Genomic DNA, 26,321 nt, shown 5'->3' on the forward strand with positions numbered 1-26,321 from the left:
CTGAAAGGTACTTAATATAATTTATTTAAGTTTTCTATTATTCCACAGCCGGTATAACTGTGTTTAACGAATGGAGCAGACGAGGGAGATTCAATACCACGCTTCAACCAGTACCGTGTAGCCATTCGTAACTTAACATCAGGATTATTCGATGAATATATAAATTTTCGGCATATTAAATTATAACTTAATTCTAAGATGGCCGCCGTGATGAAAGTTCAGTAAGAGATGTTTACATTCGTGTACATAATTAAATCCCGATGGGGCTTATGCGTAATAATGGGCACGGTACAGTGACCCGGGTCAAATATCGCAGATTATTCTGCGGCATCTTGCACATAGTCTGCCACATGGAATCGCATTTCCCTTGTAAGCTTAAATTCTTAATAGCCATCACCAAACCACTTTATAGGTAATACACGAGCCACGAGCCCCGCGCTCAGTAAAAATGTATCCGCCCACTGTTGAATGAAAACTATTTAATTTGATCAATAAAACAACATAGCGTAGCATTATTATGAATGGTCCACAACGCAACAGAATGTAAGGCATAGCTTCGTTCAAGGTTAGCGAGTCATTGGACAGAGTACAAAGGAAATAGCAAACGATCGATGAATGTTTGATAAGGACCAGAGATACAACATTTTAATTTTGCTAATGAATAAGGCATAATGAATCACTTTGAACAATTTACGTAGCCGAGCGGAAAATTACGATAATATTATGTTAATATAACATGTAGCTAATAAAAGCAACTGCACCAAATTATTCTTGCCAAAACACTATAAAAATAATATTATAAAATACTGTATATTTTTATAGTTATTTATCAGTAATTGGAAACATTTTAGTAGATATCTATTTAATTCGTAATATTGTGATAATAAAGTATGCAATTGAGTCAATTTTAATTAAACACGAGTTGAAACAACGTTTATGCGTTTATGGTATGAGATGCCAAAAAGTCTAGAATTGTAATGGATAACTCTATAATCCTTTTTTTCTCCCAAGAAAAGTTGGATAACATAATACCTCTCTGGATCTTGGATGATGCTGCGAGAAACAAGAAATCTATGATGGCACAACATTGTTACTGTCAGTTTTGTTTTTCCTGAATTTATTTTACCACGGCGCGCACACAGGGGGGGGGGGGGGGGTTCGATTCTGACCCCCCACAGAAACAGAAATATAGGTAGAAATTATTTAGTTAGGTATATGAAATATAATTTCTTAAATTTTTTATTAATTAATTTCGTACAAGTCACCAATCAATATCAGTAATTTTCGATGTTTTTGTTTTAATTAGGAATAAGTGGTTGATCGTTGAGAGTTACGTATTCACTTATTTCTTATAGTTATATTTCAGAATGACAGGTCTACACAAATCACGCGCATCGAAACGTACAAGAAGGTAAGTAAGTCCATTTAATGTCCAAAACATGTACACGCTGGGGTCAACAATCTGATTTGGTGAAAACGCGGGGGAGGATGGTAGGAAGGCATGGTATAGGAACTATTTTAACAATATGAAGATGCTATAGTTTTGTATGAAGTGGGCGGCGGAGGCCTTGGTGGGTGCAGATGAAAAATAAACAGTGTCAACCGATACTGCAAACATAGGCTCAACCCCGGCGAACCGCATAAATCTAAATAAAACTATTTTCCAAGAATTTTGACTGAATGGGATTAAGTCTTGCGTGGAAATTCATTGGACCATTTAATATATTGCAACACCGAGAAAATGAATATCAAGGATCGGATTCTCCTGTCTAGCTAGAGGTTACATATGAGACAGAATTTAAAATCTCTTGGAATTCCGAGATTATTAAATCTAGTGTGGTTTAAAAAAATGTACAAATTAGGTACGTACAGGCAACACGAAATTAATGGGAACTGACTTATACTATTCTTTGGGCGTAATGCAGAGATGAAAATGAACAAGAATAAACAATTTGTAATAATACTAATCAATAAACAAGCTGTATGTCCTTTCTCATTTCCACTAAGGCGTTTTGATAAGAATAATATTTATTTGTTCTCACTCAAACGATTTCGGCATCGTAAGTTATATCGATCTTTTCTACCGCTTCTAAGAACAATTCTGAATGTCTTCATACGACCATCGATGTATATGGTGGCTAGATGGGTACGTAGATACTTACTATTATCATTGACAAACCCGTTACATTAGTTTGAATTAAAAATATTAATTCAGTTATTGCTAAGTGTCTTACAAATTTTGACAAGTAAGGAAATTAACTTATGACTATAATTTACTGTAAAAATGCCTTTCAATGTAGCAATCCCAGTACATAGGTATTGCATTAATGACAGCTGATAATAAGGCAGTATATTATTTCGGCCATTGCACATTAAAACAAATAAAAAATAACAATGAAGAATTGACAAATCTGGTGATATTTCCTGAAATATTTGACGCGGAGTAAATGAATAAATTTAATAATATTCGCATGATGGTATGGTTACGCATGTTTTGACCTATTGCAACCAATGACATTATTAATGGACGACGCACTCAATACAGTAGCTAGCAAGTAAATTCGCATGTACAGGTAGACGTCACGCATTTCCATTATGCTATATCAGGCATCGGGAATTTATAGCAATGTGACCTTTATTGTAATGGCGTTAGAGCAGTGTTTCTAATGTCAATGTTCATTTGAGAGAACCCGTTCGAACCGAACCATTCGGCAGACCAACAAAAAGCATCAGGAATTTATAGCAATATCACCTTTATTATAATGGCGTTAGAACAGATTATGCCATTCGGCAGACCTGACAATAAAGTGAGTGTCATTTATTTTTCCAGATGATTCGTCCATATTAATGTCATTGATTGCAACCGGCACGAATAAATAGTAAGTAACTTTAAAAAAATACAGGAATATGGCCTATGTCACCAAAACAGACAATATGATATAATTTTGCAAACGAGACTGTGTCATGCAACTTATACTAGCCACCTTTAATAATCTCTACTATTCTCAAACTATGGAACCATACATTTACTGGAAATTATACACAGTAAATAATGACACCCAAATACTTTTATAATTCGAAAAATAAGAAAAAAATAAGGAACGTACTGAACTAAACGAGAGTTTTACAAGAACATAAAATGAACTATAACTGTTAAACAACACTACCTATTCGTAAAAACAAGAATGTAGTAAAAAGTTTCTACTTATAAGAATAATTCCGTTCTCGATCCTTTGTCTGCCCAGAAAACAGATAACGGTAACTTTATTTTTCTTTGTTCATCCTGGTCTAGCCTTGACTCATTTACAGTTACAATAATGTCATTATATTCCCAACTCTGTCGATTGGAGGATTTTTAATGGGGGATTTAGGCATTATGATAATATAATAAATATTATTTGGTATCAATAGTTATAACTATAAATCAACTGCTAGGTAAAAAAAAATGTTAACCGATTCTATGTAACTGAAGAAACGTGGGTGCGCTAGTTATTCGAGGGAGCTGGTCGTCAACGGAGATCTAAATTAAAGCGCTTCTTAAAGGGGTAGTCTGATTCTGGACGAAAGCCAAAATTTCTCACCCATCACCCTACAGAAGAAAGATATATGTACAGGCCTAGCTCGGATGCTAAAATTAATTTTAAAAGCAAAAAACACGCGATCACAAAATAATGTAAACGTTCGTACCTACACATTGATTTTGTTAGTGAAATAACACTAATAATATTTTATACACTTAATAATTTGTCATATAAGCCCAATGTTAAACGGACTTTGCTAGCATCAATGTAAGCAAGCTCCACTCAATGCGCCAATTAAAAAAAAAATCACCCGAATCACTTCAGGAAAGTTTATGAACCACTGTTCTAGCACACCTTTCGCTGGCACTAAACGAAGAAAACGCGCCTTGAATTCCTGCGGAGTCAGTACATTCTCGGTACAGAAGTAAAGTGAGTACTAAGTGGCATTAGTACATGCTGAGAAAACAAAAACAACTCGCTCAATATTCATGCAAATAATTCAGACAATGCACACCTGTTCGACTGCAAAGAGTGATGCTTTGCAGTGCCGCTGTGACCAGTGTTGCCAAGTCAAAATTTTTAATTTCAGTAGAATGTGTAAAAAAAATTCAGTAGATTCGACAAAATATCAGTAGATTTCTGTTTTCTGTTTTAGGAAAAAAATTTCGCCGCGGGCCGCAGGTTCCCAATTTTTCATAGTCGGCTTGTTTTTTTTAGGAGAAATATTTTGCCGCGGGCCGCAGGTTCCCAGATTTTCATGGTCGGCTTGTTTTTTTTAGGAAAAATATTTCGTCGCGGGCCGCAGGTTCCCAGATTTTCATAGTTGGCTTGTTTTTTTTAGGAAAAATATTTCGCCGCGGGCCGCAGGTTCCCTATTTTTCATGGTCGGCTCGTTTTTTTAGGAGAAAAATTTCGAAGTTCCCAAGTTTTCAAAGATGGCTAATTTTTTTCCCGGCTGGTGGGAATTTTGTGAAATGGAGAAATATCAGTAGATTTCAGAAAATATCAGTAGATTCAGTATATTGCCAAAAATATCAGTAGATCTACTGAAATATCAGTAGATCTACTGAAATTTCAGTAGACATGGCAACGCTGGCTGTGACACTGGCACGACTAGGGCCGTAAATAAGAGTATTGACATTTTTTGACTTATAATTCGATACTTAGCTATCAATATTTTTGTAAATGATCGTAAAATACCATGAGTGAATGATTAGGTAATCTTAAATGTTAATTGAGTAATATGTATATAATATATTATTCATAACATTAACAATTGATTGCACCTACCAACAAAATTCTATGCTGCACAAGAAAACACGAAAATGATGTATGAATGTTATTTATAAACATGATTAAAATATATCCCGGGATCCCCAACATTATACGCCTGACGCGTAGCCGCTCGCCCTTTATAATATGTAGGTATTATAATTTATAACAAACCATTACCTACTGGTTGCGTAGGATATACAGCATTTCGTTTAAATAATATGGCTCGATAACAATCATTATTCAACATTGGTCGCAAATCTGATTTTATAGTCGACAGGTGATCAAAGACACCTGTATTTTCGCCATCACAGTTGACTGGTTTATGTCGTTGTATCGTATACAGAACACGATAAAAAATATATTATGTATGTATAGTATTTATACACAGATAACCCGCTTATTATTTTTTTGCATTTTTGAAAAAAATAAACATATTGATGCACTTGGAACAACAAGCTAGTATTATAACTTCAGACATATGAAGGACATTATAGTAAATAGTTTACCACTTTTGAACATTCAAATTACAGTGCTTTAGTTTTATAGTAGCTTACTATAGCAATATTGTGATTTTGTTAATGTGGCGGTACAAAGTTAGCGATTATCTTGCCGAATCTGCCTTACGGCGTTAAAACTAGTGTATTTTAGCTTACTTTTTTAAGGAAAAATACTACTAGATTTTTAGACAAATTAATGTTGTGTGATATTTATAGGCACTAAAAATATAACATATTTTCTGCAAAATAGTATGATTTCCTACCCTGTAATATTTTAGCTATGGGGAGTTATCAACTTTGCATGTGCATATTATAATAAGACTATATATAGTATGCACTAGCATTAGGCCGACTAGGCTCAACAGTGTATATACAATTTGTTTTCTTCAGCAATGAACCAAATACATTCAAGTGTTGTTAGTATAAAAGATTCGCTATCTGTTCTGTACACGTTTTCACACGATACTATCAATGACTAGTTTATTTTAATGAATTTATTAATTAGCGTTTGAACAGTACGCCACATATTATAAAATAGGCTACAAAACGGAAAGCAGAGAAATAAATACTATTATGTATTTAACAGGGAGTAAATAATACATATTGTTCAATATTAAAACCATTAACCTATTAAGTTTTTACACCTTCGTCGCATTATATAAATACACAAGAAAAACTTAACAACGATTGTTTTTTATATTAGTGATTATTGAACATTATTTTATATTAATATCTTCGCCTTCGTCCATGTTCCATGATAAAACATTCGTGGTACTAATAGGTCCAAAAATATCCACAATGAAACCTTACATAAATGTAATACTATAATTACACGTAATTTTATAATTAAAAAGGTTTTATAAGATACTAGCTGAAGTACCCGGCTTCGCACAGGGTCGCTTCGTGGTTATATTTATCTTAGATATTTAAAAAATAATAAGAGGTAATTATTTTTTTAATATTAAAATATCTGTGTAATACAATATATCAATATGAAAATAATTCTAATAGGAGTAAAGGTCAAACAAAAGAACACTAAATTAAAATCGAATCCAAAATACGCAAACGTTATTAATGTTATTAATATGCACTAACAAACCAAAATTGGATTAAACGAACTTTGTATTTTATATAATACTAATTTAGAAACCTTTGCAGGTGTGCGCACAACAACTTACAAAAATTTCATCGCAATCAGATGAATGGTATAAGAACGCATACGAATAGAAGAAGATAGAATAGATGAAAAAGAAGAAGAAATGGTTGCCTCAATTCAGAAACCTTGGCGGGCGTGAGCACAATACTTGATCAAAATTTCATTGCAATCGGATGAATGGTATAGGAACGCATACGAATAGAAGAAGAAGAAGATGGTTGTACTAATTCAAAAACCTTTGCGGGCGTGCGCACAACAACTGGTCAAAATGTCATCGCAATCGGATGAATAGTATAAGAACGCACACGAATAGAAGATAGAATTGAAGAAAAAGATAAAGAAAATAGTTTTATCAATTCATTAACCTTTGCGGGCGTGAGCACAACACTTGATCAAAATTTCATTGCAATCAGATGAATGGTATAGGAACGCATACGAATAGAAGAAGATAGAATATAAGAAGAAGATGGTTGTACTAATTCAGAAACCTTCGCGGGTGTTGGCACACTTACTGACGAAAGTTTCATCGCAATTGGATGAATGATATAGGGACCATACGAATAAAATAAGAAATAATGAAGAAGAAGAAGAAGAAGAAGATGGTTGTACTAATTCAGAAACCTTTACGGGTGTTACCACAAAAACTGATAAAGGTTTCATCGCAATCGGATGAATGGAATAGGAACTCATACAAATAGAAGAATATAGAATAGAAGAAGAAGATGGTCGTACTAATTCAGAAACCTTTGCGGGTGTTATCACAACAACTGACGAAGGTTTCATCGCAATCGGATGAATGGTATAGGAACCATTCGAATAAAAGAAGATATAATGAAGAAGACGAAGAAAATGTTTGTACAAATTCATAAACCTTTGCGGGTGTTGGCACAACCACTGACGAAAGTTTCATCGCAATCGGATGAATGATATAGGGACCATACGAATAAAAGAAGAAATAATGAAGAAGAAGAAGAAGAAGAAGATGGTTGTACTAATTCAGAAACCTTTGCGGGTGTTACCACAAAAACTGATGAAGGTTTCATCGCAATCGGATGAATGATATAGGAACCATACGAATAAAAGAATACATATATAATAAAGAAGAAGAAGAAGATGGTTGTACAAATTTAGAAACCTTCGCGGGTGTTGGCACAACCACTGACGATCGGAATCGGATGAATGATATAGGGACCATACGAATAAAAGAAGATATAATGAAGAAGAAGAAGAAGAAGATGGTTGTACTAATTCAGAAACCTTTACGGGTGTTACCACAACAACTTATGAAGGTTTCATAGCAATCGGATGAATGATATAGGAACCATACGAATAAAAGAAGATAGAATGAAGAAAAAGAAGAAGATGGTTGTACTAATTCAGAAACCTTTACGGGTGTTACCACAACAACCGATGAAAGTTTCATCGCAATCGAATGAATGGTATAGGAACAATACGAATAAAAGAAGATAGAATGAAGAAGAAGAAGAAAATAATGATTTTTCTAATTTAGAAACCTTCATGGGTGTGCATACAACCACTTACCAAAATTTCATCGCAATCGGATGAATGGTATAGGAACCATACGAATAAAAGAAAATAGAATGAAGAAGAAGAAGAAGATGATGATTTTTCTAATTCAGAAACCTTCATGGGTATGCATACAACCACTTACCAAAATTTCATCGCAATCGGATGAATGGTATAGGAACGCATACGGGACAGACACACAGACAGACAGACATACAGACAGACAGACATTCATTTTTTATATATTAGTATAGCCTATACTCTTCGCGAAAGTGCAAGCAATAAGTTGACAAAGTTTTATCGCAATCGGATGAACGGTATGGCAGTGCATTCAAAACGAACAAACAAACAAACAAACCCACAAACAAATATTATTTTTTATATATTAGATTCCGTGGAAAATATTTCAAAACCAAACATTAATATATTAACATCAATGGAAACATGATATTATATGGCACAGACTGCTTTTGAAACATCTTTGAAATACGATACGATTTTCATATAATTGACAGCTCACGTCCTGTCAAAATTTTCAATAATATCATTTATTTTTGGGTGCCGGAAAATGACTAGATACACACAACGCTAGCGTCTAGACACGTTGAAGTTTTTTTTACAATTATACACAATTATTTGTATAGTTATATGGAAAGGCAATCATATCGGTCGAACGTATTCATATATAATATATACGTCATGGTATATAAATGGATACGGTCAGACGCTTATATAATAATATTTACGTTTTAATGAAAATATATTTCCACGAACAGAAATCACAATTTTAGTATGACAGTACAAAACCTTGTGCGATTTACGCCTATGGATACTATTTATTTATAAATGCGAAACTATGGAAGGTATGGGGAGATACTTAGTCCATGCGAGGATATTATTTGGATCAATTTTTGATATGCTCAACCATTCAACGATATCCCTACTCTGCCATTACTCAAAACGATGATTTTTTGGATAATTTCAATGCATTATCACACAAATTAGAGGATTTCGATGTTTGACAATATTTAATTATGTCAATGATTGAGATAAATAAAAAAAAACAATGGTTTTTACGTCTTGAATAATTCAGAACAATGCACATGCCCGCATACCGATTGGCAATTATACAAATGCACATGTACAATAATTTAATTGAAATTCAACGCGTATACACCTGCGAACATGACTATCAAATTATATGTAGTTTGGATAGTCCACATCGTAAAACTGTGTAAAAATTAATCTAAATAACATTCCACAAAACCACGCGTCGCTACTGTATTCCCACTCCCCAAAATATGACCACACTTGTTCGTTTATTAGTACATTTGCATTTCTTTGGCATAGGAGGCGAGATACTAAAAAAACATAGTAATTTGTTGACGATCGAATGTTAATTGGTCTAGCCAGACTAAGCATTGCAAACACAATATAAACATGTAATGTTATATTATATTTAACAAAATACAACTAAGACTAATATTAAATTACATAACTACATATTTATTATCGCAAAGTAGACATGTCGCCGGCAAGGTGGATATTAAAACGGACATTTAATTTTATACTATAAATAAAAACCCACATGACTAGATCCTGCATAGTTAGTAGGTACTCAGTAGTGATATATCAACAAAGTCATACAAAGGACACGCCAGGAGAGTCATACAATATTCATGACAGCTACTACAACACACTATAACTACACATTTCACAGTTCTAGCATGTCATAACGTAGCTAGATAGAGGCTACCTGAACGTACTTGTTAATTCATTGAATAATATAGTTGAAACAGCAACCTGACAACGTATAACTAAATATTGTAAAAATGTTTCTGATATTAATTGAAAATTAGCTAAAGTATGTTGATTTTATTTATATATTTTATATATGTCAGCAAAAAAAGTGTACATATAAAAACAAAGTTTTAATTGCATACGTAATAAGAAAACCTGGACGAAGTCTAAATATATTACTATCCACGGTAGTTGAGTTGCCAGAGCAGCCATCTACGAAGCCTTGAGTCGCGTGTGCATATTGTTATTTCAACGTGTTTGATCTAGTACAAGAACCAAATGGGATGGGCGAATGGTTAATAACCATTCTTCTTAAATAATACTTCTTTGGGAACCCTTTTCGCTTATGGATGAAAATGGAAATTTATTTTTTACTTCTATATGAAAGTGATGATGAAAATGGACTCGTGGAGCTGCAAATCATTTCGCATTGCGAATAAATTTTGAACCTCATACCAAGTTCGTCCGAATCTGTCAAACACCACAAACATTTCAACTATTTTTATTGTAATTAATTACATAAACTATATTATCATTGTGAAGTTGTCGAATCCGTCTAGTATTAAAGCCAATTCTCTGAGTATGACGTTATGCGGATTGACTTTAACTAAATCAGAGATTGATTGGCAATTAACCGCGAATCAATATGGAATTAAAACGTATTAACTAATAAATTATTCCCGTATTAGGCAAGTTGTACAAATATTGCTTAGGGGTCGTCTATAAATGTCACACGATTTTCGGGAGTTTGACCCTCCTCTTTTTCTATTGTTAGATTTTTTATCCCCCCTGTCTAAATTGCGTCACATTTTGAACCCCCCCCTTTATTATCGATGTCAGTAGGTATAATGTTCTGTCGAATATTTTATTCTGTTAGTTTTGTGATGTTACGTTTTGTATTCCCTATGTCACAAATCATCACATTTTATCAACACACCCCCCATGGCGTGACGACGTATATGAACTATCTCTAATATATTCAGATGGACAATCACAAATATGCGCCATACGTGTATTATTTGAATACAAGTGCAAACAAGTTTAAAAAATGGTGGAAATTAACAAGCCGATATGGTTCAATGAGCCGACTAACAAAATTATTAATTTCGCTCTGGATATCGACTCAACCACACTAAAAAAGTTTCAAATATGGAATGTTTTATTTCATTATTATATCTTAAAACCAGATTTATATAATTTTATGGTTCACTAACAATGAATTATTGTAGAGTAGGTAAAATAATAACGTGAAAAAAACTATGAGATATTATGTTTTTACAATCATCACAAAATTGTGTTTTGTTTATACATAATTTTGACAGAAGTCCCTGAAAAGTTTCGAATAGGTAGGTATCAAATATAGAAATTTTGAAAAAGTTTTTAATGTTACAGTTCTTTGTGTGTTCATTGATCGAAACATCTCCTTTGTAGTGTGATTAATTTTTCTGTTTCTGTGTAAGTTATTAAAACTTAGGCCTTCAACCATATCGATGATAATTGAATTTATCCATTACGAAATGTGAATAATACTTACTCACATCCGATTCTGGTACGTTCAACTTCGTGCACGAGTAACAAGCTGTTCCTAACTTAAATCAATTTCTTAGTAAACTATTTACTCGGCGCGGATGACGAATTCACCTTGAGACCTGTAATTGGGCTGCTACAGGTAAAACTTTAATAATTGATTTTTTAATCGTAAATATAAAAAATGGACTTTGCATTAAATGATTCATTGCTGCATATATATATATATATAACATTTAATACGACGACTGACAGACGTGATTCAACGGAGGCTCTAGGATACTCCAAAGAGGCAAATGCTGCAGGTTTGTCATGGTATTTGTATAATTTTTATTGTGTTACGTGATGCTACTTTCTGCGTGTACAATAACAAACATCGCATTTTGAATAGTTGTCTTAATAAAAAATAATTTTAAATGAATCAATAATATTGACTCACTTACGATTGTGCGCTGATTAAATGTGTGCTTTATAAGGCGGCGGTAGTCCTATTTTTCTTTGAGACATTATAATCTAAACAAAAATGGTTAATTATTGTCTTTTTTTACTACACTAATGCAAGCTGTTTTTATCACAGTGCAACCCTGGTAAATTAAACTTATAGCATAAGTTTAAATGTTACTACAATTGATTCTATAATGAGAAATGACTCGTGAGTAATTTCGCATTATAGAATACATTTTAGTCAATTAACCATTTTCGTCTCCAATGTCATATATTTAGGTTCCCAGAACCATCTTTGAATGTGGCGTCAAATGTTGGATAACTAAAGAAAAAAAATACGGCAAGTATTTTTAAGGCTCGCATGTGCTTTTTAAGTAATGCCACAAAAATCACAACGGCAATTGATTTAAACTAAGTCCAAAAAAGTCATTAAAAATCAAACAGATTATTATTTTAATAATTGTCTTTTTTTATAAAAACGGTGCAATACCACTTACCTCACGTCAGGCATGATAGCAAAATTACTATTATTAAATTAGTTTTCGTTCAAATTAATTATTTAGGTATGTACACAATATTAACCGACACCGGTATATACATATTTAAATGAACTATATACATAAACACACAATAATAATTTAACTCTGTATACAAATCGGTAAAATTAGTAGGTACCTAAGTAAAAGAAAATGTGCCATCTGTAATTTTATCCAGATGCACCTAAAAAGAAATAAATTTAATAACAGTGTTGGCCTTTATTTAGGTACACATAACCAAATAAATAATGTCAAATAAATGCATTAATATTCTCTTACTCACTTGATACCATAGTGTTAACACTAATAACTTATTTCTAGCGCATTATCTTCATGTTACTGTCGGTATGATGAAGAAATATGCTCACTACTTAAAATTAAAAGCTTACATGCGATCGAGCTTTTTCGCGTTTCAGTGTCGGCGAATTTAGGCGCAGCACCTGGCTCGTATCGGGAATCGGGGGGCTCCTAATGCGGGCAGGCAATTATCGTAAAAGCTGCTTGGCTTGCACAGCTTTCATATGACTGAACACTGCTGGCGTATTTCGGAAGCTATAACGCAAAAAGCTCTCTCGTCTTTCAAGAAGAAATTCTCGTTGCCATTGGAATTGACGTGCAAGCGAAAAGTGAAAATGATTTACAAAAAATGCTAATACGCATTGTATAATATTATTTATGTTATATATTATAATATGTGACGTTTTATCTAATGGAAAAATGCTTTCACGTTTCACAGTTTGCTTTAAAACGTCATTACGGCGTGAAAAGCTTTTTGGGAAACATACATAGGTACGAAATACAATAATATAATATTTACCTGAATTCTGCGTATAATACACCTTTTCAGATATTATACCACATGCATTTCTCAGTGGTTGCATCTCGCCCTTAGTAATTAATTTGTATTATTAATGAAGTAAGATGTACCACATAATATTATTGAGACCACATTTATTTCAATCATATGACCAAGAAATATCATTATTTTGAAATCATGAGAATATAATATTATTACTGGTAAAATAAGTACTAACTACGTATCAGTGGCGAAGGGTGACTTTTGGAAATAGGTAAGCTGTGGAGATCTGATAAAAAGAACACACTTGTCAGGTATACTTATGAGAAATAAGAAGATTATACGATATTACTACTAATTAATGACACTAATGACAACGACACACTAATTTAATGAAACTTCAAAAAGTCACTGACGACATAAAATTAAGCGATCAGTTTAAATTACTTATTTTTTCAAAACATTTAAACACATCAAAAATCATTAGATAAAAGTTTTTTTTATTTTTAAAAACAGTCTATATTTATTAATATTTGATTAAACGCCATAGAAATATTTTTTTTAGATTATCTAATTATTAATTATTTAGTTTTAGGCTCCGCGATCGGAGCTTACCTTAGTTCATACAATTTGATAGACTGGGCGGGGCTACGTGACTTAAAGTCCCTATGAAAAAAATTGAGAATTATTTGAAACATAATCCAACCTTTATTTACGTCAAGACAGTGATGGCGCGCTGTGGTATATTTTTTAAAACCTTTGCAGACTGTTTTGTAATTATCTGTGTAATATATTCCTATACATACGGCATCTCTCGTTGGCAAAATAAATTATTTTATATAAGTGATTATATAAATAAGTCAATATGCAATTAAAAAATATTTTTCTTAAGAAGGTAGGCTTCAAATAATCGCCTAGTATGGAGTCTTCGCCACTGCTACGTATGTATAGCTAGGATAATAATATTTTATTATGATATGAGTAGGTATGACCATGCTCGTGAAAAATATTAATTTTGTTTGTTTTTATAAACCTCATAAGCTATTATTTATAAGTAATTACTCTCACGAGATTTGCATTTATATTTTCGGTGGCGAAATAACATACAAAAGGAGTTTACGGCGCTGTGAATACAAAATATAGCCGCCATTATTTTGTATGGTCTCGGAAATTCAAAACTGTATCACGTCAAAAACTCAACTTTATCATAATATGGTCGATTGAACCAAATTGGAAAATGAATTGAACAAAAGTATCAGCAAACACAATACACATATTACAGGTATCTGGCGTAAGAATTAAAACATTCGTGATGGTTAAGTTGCCTCAAAATTTAATAAATACATTGTCACCATCATCAGCCTATCCTAGCTCCTTCCACTCTTCTCTACGGTGGTTTGGTGCCTATTTGTAACAACTTTATGATTATATTTGTCCAGCTGTTGTCGAGTCGCCTCGAGTCTTGTCTGCCGCACTAATACTAATCAGTTGGTTTCTTTTGTGGCGACATTAATGTGAACTCTGCCATTCCTGGTGGTGTTGGCTTGTGTGTCTCTGATAATTACCTTAAGAATCGAGGGCATCCGTTGTTTGTTCTCCCACGGTGCAGAACTAACCTGCCATTAGTAATGCAAATTGGGAGGGCAGTAACCATGTTTAATGAAATCGCTTCGGATATTGATATATTCCACTTACGTGAGGGTGAATTTAGGTGGACGTTGTTTTATAAGTTTTTAAGATAGGGTCTATCAAAGTTCACTCTGTGTGCTTCCATCTACTTTTATTTTGTTACTTATTTATTTATTTTCTTATTTTATTATTCTCAGTATTTTTATTTTTAAAAATTATTAACACTTATTTTATGTCATGTCGTGAACGCTTTGAATTTATAATTTGTTATGTTCATTATATGTAAAATAAATAAATTTGATTTGAATTTGAACATACTTTACGGCTTTCATTTGCAAGTTGTTGGATTCTATCTTGAAGGCGTTTTGACCCATCTGTAAAGCAAAGATGACTGAGGTATTAGCCATTATTTGAGATTCCTCTATTCTATTCTCTCACTCAAGTCGCCTAAATAGATCTTCTAGATTAGCGGTGAATAGTTTGGGCGATATTGTGTTGCCTTGCCGTACACCATTGCTAAGAGGAAATCTGCAAGATGGCTATGGAATTTTCGCTAGATTTTGTCTCATTGTATATTATGTTGTTGAATATGTATTGGTCTCAAAACTTATTTTTTTAGATACACTTATTTACGACGCTCTAAAGGAGCACAAGCTTTGTGTTAAGAGAGCACAAATAAATAATACTTACTAATAAATATTTCTTATAGATCCCAATTGTATTTTTTTAAGAACTTTAGCCATTCAGGCATGGCATTATTTTGTCGTAATGCAATGAAGCATGGTTGATAGTTTTGCGTGTTAAATGCGGAAGTGATTTTTCATCTGGTACCTATTTAAAATCTTTGTTTTATTTTTGATCTCAAAATATAAACGAGGTAATTGATTGAACACTTTTCTTATTAAACGAATTTTATGAGGAGAAATTTATCATGCCGCACCAAATCGGATACCAGTTCGTAATGCAATAAAAAAGTAATTTAATAAATAGCCACATCAATTTTGGATATACTACGCAAAGCAAAATTTAATAATAGGGGTGTATAGAGAATTGCAAAATTAAATTATACCGAAAACCACATCAAACGAAAATAGCGTAAAAGGGATGCGCAGAATTTTGACGGAAAGGTAATTTTAAATAAACTAATTGCTGGATAAAATTACATTTTTTTTTGTCTAGGAAAGCGAGCATAAAGACCGAACTAAAAAATAAATGTGAATACGTAGACAGTTGAAAGTACACGTTGATTGTATCACGTCATAATTAAGCATATTGTTCTGTGCATTAAAATAGTATTATTTTCGTTCAAAATTAATACTACTTACAGCCTAGATCAGTGTTTTTCAACATTTTTTAGAGTTAGCGACAGGCTTTAGAGCTATTTAGTTTTGCTTTAAATAATGACACATTTCGACTGGGTACCTACTTAATCTGTAAACTGGCTACTCCAATTGGGAAAATTGTTTAGGACGGAGAAAAAACTTAATAATTTAACCATCGTGCGGAATTTAACTATTCCAAAAATACACTTGGTTTTTTTTTTACAAATAAGCTGCACTATGAATTGATACACTATTTTAGATTCCCCTTTATATATAAAGAAAAATTATATAAATAGCGCTTGACTGTTTTGTGTGAAGAACCATAAGATATAACATAGAAAGCATGCTTTAGGTATAACAAAATGCCATCAAAATCTTATTATTGGTCAAATGTGCAGTTGGCTGGTTTGCAAATTAAGCAGTCGATTTGCACTTATTATAATATAAATACATATAGTTAGTAATACGTATATTATCGGAGATTTAGGGCCGTTTCAGACGGGACACCGGTGTCGCGCTTCTATATAATAAGGATGCCTTTGTATTTGAATAAAGGGGCCTTTGCATTATGTTTATGAACGCTCCAGAGCTATAAGTCAACGCGTGTCCGGTACACTTTTCCGTCGGCCGCTACATGCTCAAGCCGCTGATACACTTGTTTTTATTACCGCAGCCAGTTTTATGTTCTAATTTATAACGCGAAATTATGCGTTGACTCATTAGCTCTGGGGCGTTCATAATCATAATACTAAAGCCCCTTTATTATTGGATTAATTTAGATTTTTTAAATGTTATTTGATACGTTCACTGCTTGAGTTTCAAATCTCTATGAAATCTGGCGAACAACGTGTGTGGTTTGTCGGTAGATAGGTAAGTACTTATCAAAATGGTTTATCTATGCATCGTTCAGGTATACTGTACAATAGATTACTGACTTGATAAAAAAGTAATAATAAACCAACGTTATATTATTACAAAATGAATGGTTTTTATTCACTCTGTAGCTGTAAATTCACATTATTTATCACGTTTTATATTATTTACACAAGAACATGAAACATACATTTTACTATACAAAGAAAACGTTTCAATTCTACCGTAAGCGTTTTGCAATAAGTTATTTCTTTATAACTTGCAAGAACAGGTTGAAATGCATTATTATAGTTAACAAAACGGCAATGCATGTAATCGTTTTTGATTGTTATTTTTTATACTTAACAAATTTACGTAGATATTAAATTTAGGTAAATATGTTCAACACATATAAGTAGGTACTTATTACTCCTACTAATATTATTATGGAATATTGTAATTTGGTTTTATATGTACGTATTTCATAAGCACCATCTACGTCACAGAGAGGTCAGCATGTTTGATTCTTGGCTGGTGGTCCGCGGGTTATAATTCCGCGACGGGATCAAATTAACATGTTTTAAATAATACCTAGTTAAATAGAAATCCTCTTATAATATAATAGTAGATTCCTCAACAGCGTAGAGGGAGGTCGATTTGTTCCGTCCTGGAGACCTGTCCCATAGTAACATTATATCCTTTCCTCGTTTTTTTTTATTTGTTTACGAAAGTAGTTGATTAGAAACATTAAATTATCGTTATATTTGAAGCATAAAAATGTGTATCTCAACTGTTATAAAGTTCGAAGACTGAATACAGCAACGATAATTATTATTGTGTAACGTGTGTAATATGTTCATTTCACTAATTGATTTTTGCACGAATTTGTTCATACTATGATGCTCAAAGAACATTAAAAAAAAAATAAAGAATACAATATATAAAACGCACGTATCACTTATTTGGTCAACAAATAAGCATAAAATCATGCGCAAATCGTCCAAGTTATTTCGTGCTTTACGCCGTTGGTAAAATTAAACATAGAAGATTAAAAGGACAGAATGAGACCGGAAGTCATTTCCACATTTCGAAGCAGTTGTACGATTTCGTTGGATAATTTCTTAGCGCCCTTAATCCGCTTAATTAATGGTTGGTATTTTGACAGGACTGCAACTGCGGTATTAAGTACGATCTATGTTGGCCATAAAACTAAATCCACGTCTACCAAAACTGAATTAAGCTTTTATAACAGTATTTAAGTATTAACTAATTTATAGGATTAATACAGAGCTTTGGATTAATAGCATATCCCAAACTACCAAGTTGAGTGAACTTTTAATGAAGGCTTTCATCTGAATTTTAGACATTTTTAATATAAAAGGGTTTAATTATAACGATTGCGTATTTTTTTAAGTATACTGTATACCAGTGGCGGCCGGTGACAAGAATATGAGGGAGTGCAAAAAATACTCACCTATTTATGCAAGAAGTCCATCCTCCGATCCTTGGATTTTGAAAACACGTCAATAACACGAATATTAAAGTCTGGTATTGACGATATCAATTGTTTTTCTATACTAAGCATCGCAAGAGCATTTAGCCTGCCTTGAGACATGGTATTTCTCAAAAATGACTTAACCCTCTTTAAAGTTGAGAAACAACGCTCACTTTCCACTGAAGTCATCGGAATTGTACAAATTATTTTTAATAGGGTAACACTTTCACTAAATACTTCCAGTAAATTATTATTAGTGAAAAGTTGAAGTATCGACAATGCTCCATCAGTAACGTAGAAATCTTCTCTACTGTATAAGACTATTAGTTCATTTTTAAGTTTAAATTTGTCAATAATGTCGTATAATGTGGTTACCGTATTAAAATCTGTAGTTGGAAAATTTGTATGATAATCCCGGAACTTTTCACTAAAAAACAATTTGGCTATTACTAAATGACCTTTATATTCGAAACGATCTTTCGCTTGGTTCACTATAATGTCGCATACTTCATTGCATATTACAGAATGAGGTAAATCATTGGGACGACGTTTTTTCGATGGTTGAATTTGTGACATATGATTATTTTGACGAATACATTGTATAGCACGCGTAAAGTGTTCAATGTCCATATTTATCTCCAACACGTCCTTTGACCTCGATTGAAGTTGTTTAAAAAGTATATCACAGTTTGGCATAATTTTGGCAAAGAAATCTAACCAATAGTTAAAATTGTCTTCGTTTAAATACCGTAACAACATTCCAGCTTGATTAATGGTATCGGCGTCTAAATTTTCAGATTCTAAAATGTGTTCCATGCACTCTTTTAACTGATCGCGATAAGTATGCACAACAGTAACTGTTCTTATATTGAAATTCCACCTCGTTGTTGGTGCTGCTGGTATTTTTCTATGAACTATTTCTTTCAAGATATCAGTTCGCTTCGCAGACCTCGAAAAAAAAATTGGAAACGCTCGTAAATTAGCAAAAAAGTTTCGGACTATGGTGTTAGCTGAAACACTTCTTTCCATTATCAAATTCAATTGGTGTGCATAACAATGTATGAAGTGTGCGTGTGGATACGAAGCTTTTATCAAAGCCTGTACACCACCTAATCGGCCACTCATCACGGATGCGCCGTCATAACTCTGGCCAATTAGTTGTGCTTGTTTAATGTCGAGAACTTCTAGTTCTTTCAAAATTTCAGATGCAATACCTGCCGCAGTGTGGTTTTTCGGCGTCATAAATTTCCAGAATCGTTCATGTATCTGTCCGCGTAGTTCATACCTTATGACCAAAACAAGTTGTTCTGTAGTAGATATGTCCGTTGTTTCATCTGCTTGTATAGCTACAAACTTGCTTTGTGATATTTCATTTTTAATTTCGTTACGGCACACCTCTAGAATCGAATCTAAAATGTCATTTTGAATCGTTTTTGACGTACCCTTAAAAACACTATTGCTCTCCAAATGCTGTTTCATGGCTATGTCAATTTCCGAGACAAAGTCAATAAGCCCTCGGTAAACACCTGGATTATTTGAATCTGCAGATTCATCATGTCCTCTAAGAGCTAATTCAAATGCACCACAGAACTTCATACAGTCAATCAATCTGGATAAAATATAACGATTTTTGTCAACACGTTCGTTAAATTGTTTCACAGATAAACGGTACCCTGCATCCAATTGTGAACGTATATCTATTTCTCCCAAGACTGCAAGTTGCATTTCATTTAAAATATGTTTTTCTGAACCACTGTGTTTTTTGATTTTTACTGACAGGTGGACCAAGTCTTGAATCCCATGGACCGTCCAGTTAACATCTCCGCCGAACAACAGACACGGAAAACAAAATAGGGTATTAAGAATATTACATCCGCAAAGCCATTGTGTTTTTGAGTACATTTGCACATTAAATTTCCGATTAACAATCTTCGATTTAACTGTACACTTTTGAATTAAATTTATACATGGCAAAGGACGGCCTGCCACTTTAATATCAATTCGTTTGGAAAAATCGTGACGATTGTCCTTAATAGGTATATGCAACTGAATACACGGTACTCATTGTAAATACTATTAAATCTATATTATAAACCCAACTGTCGAACGATCAACCCATAGACTATATCAACCAAACTAACAGTCGTGAATATGATTATATTTTTGACACAATATGCATCGACATGAAGTTCGTCATTTCATTATAATAATTAGGCTTCCAACTGTACCTCGACGCGTCGCCTGAGTTATATGTAGGAATATTCATATTGGTTTGTGAGGTTTGTGTATAAAGTCCAAATGACTAGCTTATGTGTGTGTGCTTTCGGCCGGTGCACTGTACTTGAAATGAAAAGAATATGAAAAACATCGTTTCCAACGAAGACTCATGTAGTCTTATAGAACTTTGGTGATTTTGATTCTACAAGCTTCATTTCTTTTGTCGCTGTGGTTGTCCGCTATAAATGTATGCGTGAAAAATGTGCGTAAATTCAAGGAACACTTCGAATAATGCTCCTGCATCGATGGAATTATTACGTGTGTATTGGTCGCGTTTCATCGACATTGTTTTTTCGACATTTGTGTGTATGGGTGGCTGAGGCGAAGTGTTGAAACGCTTGCGTCACCATTGTTCGAAAACGCGCGGAATTTAAAATGAGTGATTTCGCATAAGTTTTCGATATCGCATTTTTCTGAATACATGGGGGTTTTATATTACCTATATATTTTTATTTAATCTATGACGGGAGTGCACTGCACACTTTGCTCCTTTACTAGAGCCGTCCCTGCTGTATACTGTACACCCTTTTTTACTACTATCGAACCATTATAGAAAATATAGTTAAGCTAGAATTAGCCGTAGCATTCAGAGCGTTGGAGCGAAGCTCGGAGCAGTAGCGGAGCCGGAGCACTGTAAATCTGTAGTGCTCCACTGCTCCGGATGTTTTATTTTATTATTATTAAATTTTAACCCAATGAAAATATTTTATTATTTGACACTTTGCAACACTAAAATTATTTGAAATACGGCAACACTACTTCTACTCACTAACTTCACTTTTTAATAATGAAAATGGCGAATAATAAACCATGTTTTAAAACATTTTCTTATTAGCATTTGTGTACATATAATACCTATTAAAACTTTCGGAGCGGAGCTGGACCAAGTATTAGTTCCCGGAGCGGAGCAACTCAAAAAAGGGCCCGCTCCAACGCTCTGATAGCATTGAAGTATTATTGCATAGTATTTAATTGATTATTTTTAGGCATGCTTCGCATCTACAGCATCCCTGAAGCTAAGGTAGTTAAGAAAACTTCCAATAGAAAGGGAAGTGGAGACGTTTTCGGGGGGCGTACAAGACCCACATTAGGTGAACTATTGTTAATTAATTGATCACGATTATTTACCACTAAATCTTTTTGAATCAATTAATAAGTTCCTACGTAGGTATTTATTGAATTAGGGATTTTTCTAGTAAAAATCGGTTGAATCAATAATTACATCGCGTATTTTATTTTTTCATAATAATATGAAATTACCAATTGAATTGAATAGCAGTAATACGACATTTAAAAAGTCTTTACTGAGAACACGTTTCACTATCAAATAAATTCAATCTAAACTGGCACATTAACATTTCCCTGTAGACCGGTAGCAAGTTGCAAGTTGCAAATTGCAATGTTGCGATTCGTGGCGTGTTCTGCGTACAAATCACAGGTGATTTTGGCTCGGATAAATCAGCAACGCCTGCATTGCCCCCGTTGTAGCCCCAGCAAATGACCAAAACAACCTGACTGAATGAATACAAAGAGGGCGGAGTATTGTAGTATGGTAAGAATAATTACTATTACTAAAAAAATCGGCGAATCTTCGCAAAAATCGTAAGCTTCCACACACGTCATTTTCCTATTTCCTTTTCGTCTTACGGATAAAATAAAATGTAAATCTTTTGAAAGATCTGATTATAAGTCAATTTTTTTTTTTTCAATTTTCGTAAATGTTCAGAGGTTTTTAAAAAGCCATTTCAAGTTAAATATCAAGTTTGAATAAATAAAAGCGGCAATCGTAGGTTTTTTTTTTTTTTTTTTTTAAACCGTAACCACTTTTTAGTATAGCTACAGCCATTTTGTTTTATGGTTCATTTAGAAATTAAATCGCCGGACATTATTGTTTGGTAATATGACAGCGATATTTTATTGTTCGTTAAATGACAGTAATTATTAGGAAGCAGACCCGCTGTAGTGACACTCAGCAACAGCAGTGTTCATTTTAAAAATATTAAATAAAAACTCTATGCTTGCACTCGAAAAAGAAATCATTACAATTAAAAACTGTCTGAACACGATAAAAAGGGACGATTAGATTAGATTTAATACATACACCAAAAATGATTATGAAACGCTTGACGATTATCTAAATTCTTTAGTTTGAGGTTTTACGTCAGCGGCGTATTATGTACCATTTTTAGTGCACAACCTTAAAAATAAATATAGCAAATACGCAATTTGTCATGATTTTTAGTTGAACTGGATAAAACAAGAGAATAGGTTCACTTACCTATGGAGGGAAATTTGTTTATGTTTATTTTAATATATATTTTTTTGATAAACATAAATAAAATTATATAATTTATCATTTATATGAATTTGTCTTTATAGACGTTTGCGAAAAAACTGATTAAAAACCGTTGATCATCTATTTATCTGTAGAAGCAGTCTTTTAAACGTCATTGTATCATTTTTATATTCAACTCACCATAATAAGATTGTTGTCACATTGCCCCACATAATATTTAAAATAAAGAAGTACCTACCTAAGTAGCATAATTTCGTAGAATGCAATAATGAAGTAAATTTAACCAAGAAACTTAGTTTTCATAAAAAAATGCTAATTAGGTTAGTCTAGTTGTAAATAGATGATACAAATATACTAGGAATTTTAATAATATAAGATGTACTTATATAAATTATTTTGAATTTCGGAAAAAAAACTATGAAGGAACAAATGAAGACATTTATTTACTTGTTCTGGAAACACAATAGATAATACAGGACAATGGGTATATAAGCATATACATACAAAATAAAATATTATTTTATTTTATTCCAGTAGATAGCAGGATAACAACTCGTTCAAAATGTTCTGTAATCATTGCTAATATTTTTGTGGGTAAAGTTAATAAAGAATATAATATTATGTACTAGAATAGACATGTCGATCGCGGAATAGATTTTGGTCGATCACATACAATCATGGAAATTGAGTTGTGTAAATAAATGTAATGTTCAGATTCAGTTGTACTCGTATAATATGATTTTATTAAGATATTTTTTATTTTTTTTTAAAGTAAAAGTCGTTTTAATTAGCCACGAAGAAGCCGGTGTGACACAGTCGTATTGCATCGCTTACGGCCTGACGCAAGAGTGAGAGAAAGAGTGAATGTGAATCTTCGCGCATTAAACAGAGGCGTAGTTCCGTATACCGTCGCGCAGTAGGCTCTTTGCACAATATGAAAATAATTTGACGGCGATTTCTGTGTAAAGAAAATGTCAATAATTTTTAATTTTAAATTTTAATTTAATAGTAAATTAGGTATAATAAGATACATATAACGAAAATGTCAGGTTTTGTGGAACCGACTATCATTTTGTTATTGTAAAATTGTAGATCACAGCCTACTTGAAGTTGGACATGCCTGTTCTAGAAGAAGTTAATAAGTCTATGTTATTTAACATTATGTTATTGTATGTATAGAACAGCTTTATAATGAACACGAGTGTGCCGTAGATATGACATAATATTTTAATACGACGAGATTACAATAAGAAAATTAAATAAATTCCATTTTTGGTAGGTTATTCACTCCACCATCGCACGGGCATTAAAATGTGGGAGTTCAGGTAACACGGGTATACATTCGCCTACTGAAAAAACCTAAACGAATAAATCTTATACATAGCTCTAAAAAAATAGTAAAAGTATGATGGTCATTGTGTGGGGCAAAAGATTGTATTTTTTCGTTGTATTATATTTATGATTAGTATGCCATTGTGATATTATGAACGAGAGAAATAAACTGGCATTGCATCATTATTATGCGAATACAAAAGCTAGCAATTTTAGGATAAGTTTTGAAAATATCAAAATTACTTAAAAATGGATTAGTAACTTTTTATGTGTTATATCTCACTTATATCATACAAAGTATAACTGTTTTTGTGACGTATTGTATGAACAACATTACTCCTATCAGTCCTATCCAATATGTACACTTAAATTAAAGAATAATATAGGTATGTACCAGTGGCGAAGACTCCATACTAGGCGATTATTTAAAGCCTACCTTCTTAAGAAAAATATTTTTAAATTGCATATTGACATATTTATATACTTAATCACATCATTATTCTATGTTCTATAAAAATAATTTATTTTGCCAACGAGAGATGTCGTATATGTAGGAATGTTTTACAGTATTACACAGTTTACAAAACAATCTGCCAAAGTATTAAAAAATATACCACAGCGCGCCATCTATCTTGGACGTAAATAAATTTCCGATTATGTGTGAAATAATTCTGATTTTTTTTCGTATGGACTTTACGTCTCGTAACCTCAGCAAGTCTGTTGATTTGTATGAAATAAGGTAAGCTCCTATCGCAAGCGCCTAAAACATTCGCGCATAATATTGTTGTCACGATTGCGCACTTTGTCCAAAATCATTAATAATTAGATAATTAAAAAAATAATTTCAACGACGTTTAATCGAATATTAATAAATAAGTATAAATTGTTTTTAAAAATAAAAATAAATTTTATCTAATGATTTTTGATGGGTATAAATGTTTTGAAAAATACGTAATTTAAACACATCGCTCATTTTTATGTCGTCAATGAGTTTTTGAAGTTTCATTGAATTTGTGTGTCGTTGTCATTTATTAGTGTGTACCTATTCATTGGTAGTAAATATCGTACTATTCTCGTAAGTATACCTGACAAGTGTGCTCTTTTTATCAGATCTCCATAGCCTACCTCTTTCCAAAAGTCACCATTCGCCACTGATATGTACACTATATTATATAAGAATTTAATTAGTGTTCGAAATGGATATTATTATAAACCAGAATGATCGATAATTTTTCGAAAAAAAATGTAATGTCTTCGATATTCTTGTTATATATGTATATAAAAACATTGCAGACGGAATTTTTTTATTTCTACTGTCTGTAAATATAATGTAAAAATGTAATATTTTTTTTCAGTGCGTGGTCTGCCTAGACTTACTTATAAATAATGTATTATTTACGATCGTTTAATAAATAAATTGAGTAATAATCCGTATACCATGAAGATAATGAATGTGCCAAGAAGAATGAAGTTTATACATTAAGAAAATTGCAATTTGTAGGTAAATGAAAATGTACTACTTACTGACTGATGTCTGCTAATTTTCTTGCGATTACAGGTTTCGATAAACTGCACCCAGGCTAACTTATTATTGGAAAGGTACTTGTAATATAAAATGATTTTTTTGCAAAATAATTGACTGTTTTTGTGGTCCTAGGAATGGAATTCTTCGTAAGTACTGTAGAGTTATAAAGAACTAAGAGGAAAGTCCATTCAAGGAGTGCGAAAACAGTCTATCTGTAGGTACATACTAATAATAACAGTGGGGCGTCTGTTTGATCGGTTAATAGTGTTAAACTTCTAAAACAATATTAATAAAACTGGCACCGCTTTTAGTAAATATACATTATTGGTACCAATCGAGTCGACTTTCTTCTCGATTATCTTATAAGAAATAAACTTCTCGAAAATAATTCACTTGCTACAATATAAGATGAACCGCGGATAAAAAAATAGATAATATGAATCAGTCAATTATTATTATCATTGTGTATAATTTTCTCCTTTATCTTTCCGTATTACAAACGGACGAAGAGGTG

The 26,321-nt window shown here is 32.7% G+C and overlaps 1 protein-coding gene across 1 annotated transcript in view; it reads right to left on the reverse strand.

Annotated features, from left to right (window-relative positions):
- Window positions 1-26,321, reverse strand: part of LOC147078500 (uncharacterized) — a 154,999-nt gene that overhangs the window by 23,221 nt on the left and 105,457 nt on the right. The gene's annotated exons all lie outside the window — the stretch shown is intronic.

Source organism: Rhyacophila brunnea, unplaced genomic scaffold, assembly GCF_057557595.1.
Source record: "Rhyacophila brunnea isolate RB1 unplaced genomic scaffold, BYU_Rbru_1.0 scaffold_11, whole genome shotgun sequence".
Classification (NCBI taxonomy): domain Eukaryota; kingdom Metazoa; phylum Arthropoda; class Insecta; order Trichoptera; family Rhyacophilidae; genus Rhyacophila; species Rhyacophila brunnea.